The sequence below is a fragment of the Gadus chalcogrammus genome, chromosome 2 (assembly GCF_026213295.1).
Source record: "Gadus chalcogrammus isolate NIFS_2021 chromosome 2, NIFS_Gcha_1.0, whole genome shotgun sequence".
In the NCBI taxonomy this organism is placed as follows: domain Eukaryota; kingdom Metazoa; phylum Chordata; class Actinopteri; order Gadiformes; family Gadidae; genus Gadus; species Gadus chalcogrammus.
Genome location: NC_079413.1, coordinates 224,169 through 235,720, shown reverse-complemented (window position 1 = coordinate 235,720; position 11,552 = coordinate 224,169). Strand labels below are relative to the sequence as shown.

Here is an 11,552-nt window from a genome sequence, read left to right as displayed (position 1 = left end):
GAGGGGGAGGGGGGGGAGGAGGAGGGGGAGGAGGGGGGTCAGCCGCTCCAGTCCTTCTTGATGGTGAGGCTCCAGTCCCAGGACAGATACACGTTCTGGTCGTCGTCCACGAAGGAGGACTTGATGTTGTAGGTCCCGCGGGCCATCAGGCCGCGCGGAGCCTCGTCCAGCGCCGTCACGTACTCCTGCTCCTGGCGGGCCGGGGCCCGTAGCTGCCCACCATGAAGGAGGCCCGGTCCACTGGGGGGGGGGGGGGGGGGGCTCCAGTTAATGGACTGCAGTCACACAGCGCTGTTCTAACCAGTGGCCCCCCCAGCGCTGTACTGTCGCCTCACATTCACCCGTTCATACACACATCGCCCACCGACGGCGGAGTCGCCCCCTCAGGGCGACAGCCAGCTCGTCAGGATCGAACCAGCGACCTCCCGGTTACCAACCCGCTCTACCTCTGAGCCCCACGCCCCCCAGTAGACACTTCTCCAGAAGGGAAGACCGGAGCGCACGGAGCGCAAGCTTCGGTTTGTAATCTTACTGTTCTGACGGAGCACAGAGCGGAGAGCAACCCGCTCAGCAGACGCTGTATCCACAGCCACTCACGTAAGAACGTTTGTCAGAAGGAGAAGGTCACCCAGAGAGGAGCTCGCTGCTCTCAGACTGCAGACGTTTATTCATGGACAGCCTGATAACACTTCCCCAGACCTGGAATCCCCTAGATCCAGCGTCACACATTCCCATACTGGCCAGACCGCTCCTGTTCTGGATTCCCCTCGCTAATACAGATACAGATACAGATACAGATACAAGATGTCATCAAACATCCGTTCTGGTACAAAATGCATCTGTGTGGTAGATTATTAATCCAGATTAAAGAGAAAACCTGAATATGGAGTTCAGTCTAAAGCGAGGGACGGGGAGAGAGCAGCGAGGTCTTACCTGTGATTCCCTTTCTGGACATCACCTGGTGGTACTTCAGGCCCGACACGATCTCCCGTTGGACCTTCAGAGACAGACAGGGAGAAACATGAGACTCAACAACGTGTCACTTCCTGTTCAGAAGGTCCCACCGACGGCGGCCATTGTCCCCGGGCTGACCTTGAAGCTGATCTTGATCTTGTAGTCGACGCCCTCCTTCAGCTCGAAGACCTGCTTCTTGACGGCCTGCAGGTCACCTGGAGAACAGCACCTCACCGGTTCACCTCCTCATTTAACGCCTGTCTTAAATCTGCTTAAATGTACGGCATTGAGTAGATCACCGGACACCTCTCGAGTTTAAATAAAAATAAAAATGTAACTAGCCCAGATGGAGCAACAGCATCAGCACCTCTCTTAACACACAATAAGATGTCACGACACAATAGCAGGAACTACAAATTACACTAAGGATGTTCAATCATATCCATTTCAGAAGCAAATAAACCGAAATTAAAATCTAAAAATGTTGAACAAACAAAAAGGCCCACACTGTTAAAAGTCAAATACTGTGTTCAATAGTTCCCCGTTGCTTAAGATAACGTTGGATTCTGGCATCACGGGGCATGGCGCTGTGTGCCTGTGTTTCCCCCGTATGCCACAAGGTGGCAGCACTCACCCTGCAGGTCCAGAGTCATGGGCTTCGGCGCCGTGTCACACAGCAGCGTCAGCCGGGTCACCACCACGTTCAAACCGCCCTCGTCTGTCAACGCCCCCCAGAGCAGAAGAAGAGAAAAAATAAACACAGTACACAAACAAGACGGGATGTCATCCTGATCACATCAGTGGTACTAGTATTGCATTACTCCATCGGTGGATGTGTTCATGGTTTTATTGTAAACAACAGTGATTCGTTTTTTCTTTTAATAATTGGTACAGAAGCAGAAATAACCCAGCCAGGAGTTTACCGGACCTTCTAATACGGTGCAGGTGAAGGAACTAACTTTAGTATTATAGTCCTGGGAGATAGAGGGAGACTGGGAGACCGAGTGTTCTTCATACATTCCCGGACGTGTTTCTGACATTCCAAGGAGAAGATTGATTTCTCTTCATGGTCGTGGAGGACAATAATAAACACATGTTATAATAATCACCCAGGCCAGCAGGTGACTCTAGACACGGTACGAACCCATGGACACGCCTCCGCTCCATTCAGAGGAGCCGGTTCACAACTACGGATCATTCACAAAATAAATATATAGGCGTATTATATATAATAGAAAATCAAATATGAATCTAGACTTCCACGGAAACCCTCCGAGATACGAGCTTCATTCCCCGCATTAGGCGGCTCCGGCTCGTCCACATGTGCTCCCGGGCCGCTCCACGTGAACATCTGCTTGTAAAGCGGCCAGCATCCAACATCTCTGCTAAACTATTTATAATCCAATAAAAACACCACAACTGAGCGGCCGCGCACCTAACACCCGCACCACGCACACAACGCACACGCACAACGCACGTAACACCCGCACCGCACAAAGTCCCTGACGTTCTCCATAGAACACGATGTCCACAGACCCAGAGACCGACAGACACACAGACCCACCAGGACCCCACAGACCCCAGACCTTCGTACCCCCAGACCCAAAGCCCCCCAGGCCCACCGTGGCTGCCGCGGGCATCGCCCAGCAGGCTCTTCTTGTACTTGGTGAGGCTCTCGTCGTCCTGGTCCAGCTCATGGAGCTCCTGGAGGGTCTTCGGCACCGGGGGCTTGTACCCGGGCGTGGCCTCTGGGAGGTCCGCCCCCAGCGGGTCTGGGGTCCCCTCTGGGGTCCGGTCCGGGGTCTGGTCTGGGGTACGCAGTGGTCTCGGCTCCGCCATGTTTCTTCCTGCGGGAGAGAGGAGACCCCCGGTCACAACATGAGACGCTATGGAGAGTGTGTGACCCTCACAGGGGGTCCGCTCCACACAGTGGGGGCCCGGCCTGGTCCTGGACCCCCCAATCACCCGGCTTTACTTCAGGGGCCCCTCCGCAGCAAGACCCAGGGGCCGGGGCCGAACTCAGACAACGCGTTAAACATGGGGGGAGAGCTAGGGGAGAGCTAGCTTAACAGCCCCATAGTGGTCCCACCAGCAGAACCAGCAGAACCAGCAGAACCAGCAGAACCAGCAGAACCAGCACCCAGCGCTGGTTAACGTGAGCCGTGTCAGGGCAGGGCTTCAGGCAGGTGCTGGATGTCACCGCCATGTGATCATCTTTACTGCTATGGAAACCGGGAGGGAGGGGGGAGGGGGGAGGGGGGGGGCATCAATAAAGCAGACGCAGGCGTTTAACGAGAGAGAGACACATGTGGTCCACACATGTGTGAGGAGGGCTCCTTCAGCGGGGACGAGAGGGGCCCGGCCCGGGGGGGGCCAACAGGCTGCTCATCAGCGCTGGGGCCCGCTCCGTGTGTTCTGAACTGGTCTGAGGTCAGTCGTGAGGCAGATTTGTGAGTTCTGCTCTGATCTGCTCACGTCAGAGAGCGACTGAACCCTGGGTTCTCTGGTTTTAATGTTGGGGAACTCAGGGCTCCATCGCTCTCAGAGGTGAGCAGGTCACTGCTTCACTCCGCAGAGCCACTGAACCCAGATCAGTTCAGAACCAACACATCTGCTTCACTCCGCAGAGCCACTGAACCCAGATCAGTTCAGAACACAGACTGAACCCAGATCAGTTCAGAACACAGACTGAACCCAGATCAGTTCAGAACACAGAGCACTGGTGTTCCCTGGCTCTGGCCCTCTCTGAAGGGAGCCGGTCCTTGTGGTCCTTCCTCCCTCCGGGGAGCCGGTCCTTTTGGTCCTTCCTCCCTCCGGGGAGCCGGTCCTTGTGGGTCCTTCCTCCCTCCGGGGAGCCGGTCCTTGTGGTCCTTCCTCCCTCCGGGGAGCCGGTCCTTGTGGTCCTTCCTCCCTCCGGGGAGCGGGTCCTTGTGGTCCTTCCTCCCTCCGGGGAGCTCAGAGCAGAGTTCTCCAGTTCAGACGTTGGTCATGTGATGACATGAGGAGGATTGTGTGTCAGTCAATAAACACACGTTATTATTATTAATAACTAGAATTCCCGAGCTGGATGGACACAGCATGCCCGGTGGGCCGGGTCAGCTGAGGGTCGCAGACGTGACTTAATGAAACCAAGATCAAAGGAGCCAACACTCTGGAACGATAGGGGATTGGACGTGTGGGCAGGAAACGGTCTGACACAACAATGAGACAGGAAGTAGATAGTGGAGCAGACATGATCCATCTCTACAGAGGCCACACACACACACACACACACACACACACACACACACACACACACACACACACACACACAACAGTAGTGGTAACGAGTCGCCAGTTTGATCGTCCAAAAAAAAACAGAAGAGATGCAAACAAATGAGAGACCTGTCCACTAGCACCACTACCTAGACACCTGAAGGTCAGGTCTGGGGTTTGAAGGTCATTCATCCCCTAATAGGACAGGTCACTGCCGTGGGCCCCGGGGGGGGCGGGCTGGGCTGAGGGGCCCCTCCCTGCTGGTGTTGGACCGCTGAAGGGCTTTAATGAGGTGTGGAAACACGAGGTGATTAATGAGAGGTAGGCCAACGAGGCCAACTGATCGCCTCAGCTGTAAAGAAGTTATTGGATTTGGAGTTCAGGTCGGATAATGAATGGAAAATAAAGTGTGGGAATTAAACAAATGTTGTCAATATATACAACACCAAGTGTTTACGTTGAGCTGTTTCAGTTGATGGCGATGGTTCAATGAACATATTGATCATGTTACAAATGTCCGCCTTGATATAACGAGCGGTTGATTATTTTGTTATAGCGTTCAACACCCACTGGCACTCTTCCACACGTACATTAGAGTTTACATTTTGGACAATCACAGATGAAGCGAGGAGCAAACGATTCACACCAGTCTCATGTTCCCTTCCCCAAAACACCGGATCAGGCCTTTAGCCGAGGGACAGAGGGAGGAGGGACCGGAACTACAGCCGACTCTACCCCCCAGCCCTGAGCTTACTGACCCACGAGGTCTCTGGTGTCTCCACCCTGAGGTCTCTGGTCTCCCCTCCCTGAGGTCTCTGGTCTCCCCTCCCTGAGGTCTCTGGTCTCCCCTCCCTGAGGTCTCTGGTGTCTCCTACCTGAGGTCTCTGGTCTCCCCTCCCTGAGGTCTCTGGTGTCTCCTACCCCCCTGAGGTCTCTGGTCTCCCCTCCCTGAGGTCTCTGGTCTTCCCTCCCTGAGGTCTCTGGTCTCCCCTGCCTGAGGTCTCTGGTCTCCCCTGCCTGAGGTCTCTGGTCTCCCCTCCCTGAGGTCTCTGGTCTCCCCTCCCTGAGGTCTCTGGTCTCCCCTCCCTGAGGTCTCTGGTCTCCCCCCCCTGAGGTCTCTGGTGTCTCCCCTCCCTGAGGTCTCTGGTGTCTGCTGCCCCCCTGAGGTCTCTGGTGTCTCCCCCCTGAGGTCTCTGGTCTCCCCTCCCTGAGGTCTCTGGTCTCCCCTCCCTGAGGTCTCTGGTCTCCCCTCCCTGAGGTCTCTGGTGTCTCCCCCCTGAGGTCTCTGGTCTCCCCCCCCTGAGGTCTCTGGTGTCTCCCCTCCCTGAGGTCTCTGGTCTCCCCTCCCTGAGGTCTCTGGTCTCCCCCCCCTGAGGTCTCTGGTCTCCCCTCCCTGAGGTCTCTGGTCTCCCCTCCCTGAGGTCTCTGGTGTCTCCTCCCTGAGGTCTCTGGTCTCCCCTCCCTGAGGTCTCTGGTCTCCCCTCCCTGAGGTCTCTGGTCTCCCCTACCTGAGGTCTCTGGTCTCCCCTCCCTGAGGTCTCTGGTCTCCCCTCCCTGAGGTCTCTGGTCTCCCCTCCCTGAGGTCTCTGGTCTCCCCTCCCTGAGGTCTCTGGTGTCTCCTACCTGAGGTCTCTGGTGTCTCCTACCTGAGGTCTCTGGTCTCCCCTCCCTGAGGTCTCTGGTGTCTCCTACCTGAGGACTCTGGTCTCCCCTCCCTGAGGTCTCTGGTCTCCCCCCCCTGAGGTCTCTGGTCTCCCCCCCTGAGGTCTCTGGTCTCCCCTGCCTGCTGAAGCTCCTCTCCTCTGGTCCTCCGGGCTGTGGAGCTCAGGTTAGTACGGTTCCATTCACCCGGAGACACGTAAAGATCTGGTTCAGCTGGTGGAGGAATGCAGCCGCGAGCTACGTCCCGACGCGCAGGCGGATGATCCTCTTCTAATGGGGGGCTCCTCCACCTCCTCTCCTCCTCCACCTCCTCCACCTCCTCCTCTCCTCCTCCTCCACCTCCTCTCCTCCACCTCCTCCACCTCCTCTCCTCCACCTCCTCCACCTCTCCTCCTCCTCCACCTCCTCTCCTCCACCTCCTCCACCTCTCCTCCTCCTCCTCCACCTCCTCTCCTCCTCCTCCACCTCCTCCACCTCCTCTCCTCCACCTCCTCCACCTCTCCTCCTCCTCCACCTCCTCCTCCTCCACCTCCTCTCCTCCTCTCCTCCTCCACCTCCTCCACCTCCTCTCCTCCTCTCCTCCTCCACCTCCTCCTCCTCCACCTCCTCTCCTCCTCCTCCACCTCCTCTCCTCCTCTCCTCCTCCACCTCCTCTCCTCCTCCTCCTCCACCTCCTCCTCCTCCACCTCCTCTCCTCCTCCTCCTCCACCTCCTCCACCTCCTCTCCTCCTCCTCCTCCTCCACCTCCTCCACCTCTCCTCCTCTCCTCCTCCTCCTCTCCTGTCCTCCTCTCCTCCACCTCCTCCACCTCTCCTCCTCCTCCTCCACCTCCTCTCCTCCTCTCCTCCTCCACCTCCTCCACCTCCTCTCCTCCTCCTCCACCTCCTCCTCCACCTCCTCCACCTCCTCTCCTCCTCCTCCACCACCTCCTCTCCTCCTCCTCCACCTCCTCCTCTCCTCCTCCTCCTCCTCCTCCACCTCCTCCTCCACCTCCTCCACCTCCTCTCCTCCTCCTCCACCACCTCCTCTCCTCCTCCTCCACCTCCTCCTCCTCCTCTCCACCTCCTCTCCTCCTCCACCTCCTCCTCTCCTCCACCTCCACCTCCTCCACCTCACCCGGCCCCCCACCACCCCAGGGCCACGGCTGAACTGGTTGTGGCAACATACCGGGACATGAGGGTCTGTTTGAGGGGCCGGAGGGGCCTTCTGATACATGACACACACAGACGTATGCACACAAACACAAAGAACACACAGGCGGGAGGGTGGTGTCTGGACCCCTGTGCAGAACACACTGTTCTTCTACTAAAGGAACCAAAGAGGAGAGTGGCCGGTGGTTCTGAAGAACACGAGGACACTGTGGTGACTGAGGGCGGTTCCTCTCTGGTCGCGGCGTGGAGCGACCCCGGGCAGCGGGAGAATTCACTCCATGACCTGAGAAGCAGCACCTGAACAGAAGACGTCCGTGGCAACACAGCTCACATTCACAAGATGGACTCTGCTGCAGCAACGGGAGGGAGAGAAACCAGGTTCTGCTGACGACTGAATGAACGATGGGCGACCCAACAATGGAGCCTGTGGAGCTCAGCAGAAGGGAGAACATGATCTTAATGAGAGTCTCAAGCGGCATGACTGTGCTGAGCCACAAGGGCTGTACGGGCTGGACGGGTCCGTGTGACAGAGCTCCAGCTCAGCCGCCAGCACTGGGGCGTAGAGTGTGAGCGACACCGGACATCATCTCTATTTTGATACATCACACTGAAGATCAACACTTACATAGGAGTGTTAGGACTCTCCGTCAGACTGAAGATCAACACTTACATAGGAGTGTTAGGACTCTCCGTCAGACTTCACATGTCCTTGTACTAATATTGTCAAAGATTGGTGGGGTAAGTATGGTGTCTGAAGTGGATGTTGTGATACGTTTATTTGCTATATAATGCAAGGGAAGAATCACAGAGGATTATCCTGATAATAACATTTACCAACACCTTCCAAACCGCTGTCTGAGGGGAAGCCAACTGAATGAATGAACAAGGATGTAAACCGTTACGACCGGACGATTTACAGCCGGCAGGAAACGGACAACTATCAAAACGACATTAACTCTAACAACCTCAACACTGCTACGGTCATCGTGGTAAACAACAGCTCGAGTCTGAGTCTCACTTTCCTCAGACAGGCCTCCCCATTGTCAAGACCGCTGTCTGCAGGCCCCAGGTCCGAAGATCAGCCTGGAGCCTTCTGCTGACCCTCTCCCGCTGCGGTCCTCTCACGTCCTGACTCCTCCCTCTCCTGGCTCCTCCCTCTACAGACTCCTCCCTCTCCTGGCTCCTCCCTCTCCTGGCTCCAGGCTCATCCCTCTCCAGGATCCTCCCTCTCCCTCCCACACCCGTCCAGGGAGGATAATCTGCTGACTGGACGGGGATCAGGAGTCGGGTTCTAGGCCGCCAGGGGACGAGGTTAGGAAGTCGTTTGGAGCCGGTGAGGGGAGGGAGGGTGGGATTAGACCTAATGAGGCCATTGGGAGCGCCAAGGTGTGGAGGGTGGCCAATCAGAGGTGCGGACAGATCCTAATCTCTGGAAGGGATTAGAACCAAAGGGGGACCTGGGACTGAACACTTTCCGTTCCGGGGCCTCGAGAATCCAAAAGGACTAGAAACGTCCGTCATGATTGAGATGTCATTTTATAAGACGAGACATCTGTATATTGTGATGAACAAATCATTCACAGATCCTGCTGCCCTACCACTGTGAAGCTTCATTTATACTCCTGTACCAAGTGGCCGCTACGGTACAACCGCAGGGCTGTGGCTGGAGAGCCTCAAGTGTCCCCCACCCAGAAGTCAAATCCATCCTTAAACAACACCCCAATCGACCGGCCAGAAGACCGATGTATGGTATAAGGTGTTACGCAGCCTCCACCCACACCAGGCAGCCCTGACGCTTGTGACCCATCCGTCTGCTGGAGATCTCCCTCACATATCCACGGCCATTTGATCTCCTACGCTATGTGGTCCCACTCATACTGGGCCACCGGCCGACCCACCAACCTTTGAGTTCTGCCCTTTTCTGCTCCCTGCTTTCAAGCGCTCCTGTGATGTCGCCCGCAGGCAGCATTCCTTTACTGCCGCCAGAAGACCCTTCAAAAGATAAGGACAGGAAGGCGGACCCTCAGCCAGACGGTGGTAGAACCTAGAAGTATAACAAAGAACCTAGAGGTAGAACCTAGGATCTAGAGGTAGAACCTAGAACCTAGAGTTAGTATCTAGAACCTAGAGGTAGAACCTAGGACCTAGAGGTAGAACCTAGGACCTAGAGGTAGAACCTAGAGGTAGAACCTAGAACCTAGAGTTAGTATCTAGAACCTAGAGGTAGAACCTAGGATCTAGAGGTAGTACCTAGAGGTAGTACCTACCTAGAGGTAGAACCTAGGACCTAGAGGTAGAACCTAGGACCTAGAGGTAGAACCTAGAGTTAGTATCTAGAACCTAGAGTTAGTATCTAGAACCTAGAGGTAGAACCTAGGATCTAGAGGTAGTACCTAGAGGTAGTACCTAGAGGTAGTACCTAGAGTTAGTATCTAGAACCTAGAGGTAGAACCTAGGATCTAGAGGTAGTACCTAGAGGTAGTACCGGGCCAGTGTGTCCCATCATGTGCTACCTCCGCTCTACTTCATTGTAAGTGGTATGGAGAAAAGCGTCTGCTAAATGCCCCAAATTGTAAAGAGTTTGACCTGAACTACAAGCTGACAGGACAAGAAGCGTGAAGCTGGACTGTGTGCCTGTCGTGGTCGCCCGCCACGCCGTGGCGCCCCCCCAGGTAAAGGCTGCGTCGGCGGACGTTGGCTGGAGGTCCGGCCCAGAAGGACCAAAACAAAGGAGAGGGGCCGAGCCCCCCGGGCTCCCCGCCCCTCACACTGGGCCCTGTGTGGAGGAGCTGGCAGGCGTCCGGGTACATACCCCCCCCGGAGAGGGGCTGGTGTGGAGCATTGCGGCGTCTCGCCAAAGAGGACCAGAAGAAAGGCCAGATATAGATAAGGCTGGCTCAAAGAAAAATAAAGACCTCACAAAGAGAGGCTCCGTTGGACGGTCGCTGGGCTTCCCAGATAGTGTTTGTCTCAATCACTGCTGTTCCTCTACATGTTGACGTTTATCCTGCCGCTGAATTCTACAAATCCTTTGGTGTGGCTTGAAAGTCCTGCTATTCTGTTATAATTCCAAGACTCAATCAGTCACAGTAATTATTTTTTGTTCATATGGACATATCGTGTGCCACACACACACACCCACACCCACACACACGTGAATTCTTACTATAAAACAAAAGCCAGCTAACTTTAGTATTGGTCAAGAAAAGCGCAGTTTAAAAAATAAAACGGAATACTGTTGATTAGGACAATGGTCCACGGCGATACGTGTTCAACGGGTCTTTATGTAATTCCTTCATCCACTCGAATCTCTGTCCGTCCCATTTCGGTTATCTCTACGTTTTTTTAATCTTTACATTAAAAAGCAAAAGAAGCGCACTCTGGACCTCATAGACGACGGTTGGCAGGAGGCACAATTCTTCAAGATAAGGAAATCATCATAGGCCTACCTGTAGCTGTTAATACGGTGAGTGACTTTCTTTACCCGATGTAACTCCGAGAGACGCGTTTAGATCGACTGTAACAAACAACTTAAAGCTTCTCTGAGGCTCACTCTGAAAAGCTGCAGTGGCAGTACTCCATACTACAACAAATACTCCTAAATGTTAAGCGTATCCATACACAAACATAATATGTACCCAAGTGATCGATCAAACGTTTGATATCCACTTTGACAGCACTTACCGTAGTAGTAGGACGACCAATACGCTGGAAGTCGCGCCTCCGAATGGCAGGGAGTGAGAATCAACGAGTTCAGAGAGCATCACCACCGCCGTCTGTCAGCTGGAGACGCGCCTCCAGGTCACCTCTTCGTGGTACGCGCCTCGGGCAAACGCCGTGCGTAGACATGTAGGCCTTCTCAATATCGCATAAACGATAAGCTAATGACTACATGTGGTCAGAAAGCAATAGTTTGTCAATTAAACAATTAAAGTGTAAATAAACCGGACACGTGATCCCCGAGTTTGATGTTTAACATTGGAGGCTTGTGATTATTTTGGTATATTTTGAACTTGTTAGAAACGGTCATGTCCTCATCATACTGCTGGCGTTAAAGGCAATCATGATTATACATTTATAATTTAAGTCTCAGCATTCCTACTTGTTTCTTATATTACACTGGAGCCAAAGACTAAAGAATTTCATTGCCAGCGACTGCTCTGTATTTGTTGTGCATATGACAATAAAAATAACTATGAATAGTTCATAGTCAGTTCTATGCAAAAATACGAAATTAGTTCGCTCGTGAGAACCAGGGTCGCTATCTAGTGGTTCTACTGGCGTACTGCAGAACGAGTTTGGTTCAGGCTATGCACACAAACTCTGCGGTTAACAGATGGAATTCGTCCAACAATCGAAACCGGATTACGATTCACCCTACCACACGCACATAAGCGCTATATACATTTATATTATTATAGCAATACCATTTTGAGCAGCATTTTTAACCCATTAACATCTTCGATAATGTTGCTGGTTCAAGTTGTCTCCATCTTTAAACCTTATATATCTTTGCCCATTAAATACAAT

At 54.1% G+C, this 11,552-nt stretch overlaps 1 pseudogene; it reads right to left on the bottom strand.

The window, feature by feature from the left end:
* Positions 1 to 38: 38 nt before the first annotated feature.
* LOC130403627 (rho GDP-dissociation inhibitor 1-like) lies at positions 39 to 11,448 on the bottom strand (annotated as a pseudogene).
* Positions 11,449 to 11,552: the final 104 nt, after the last annotated feature.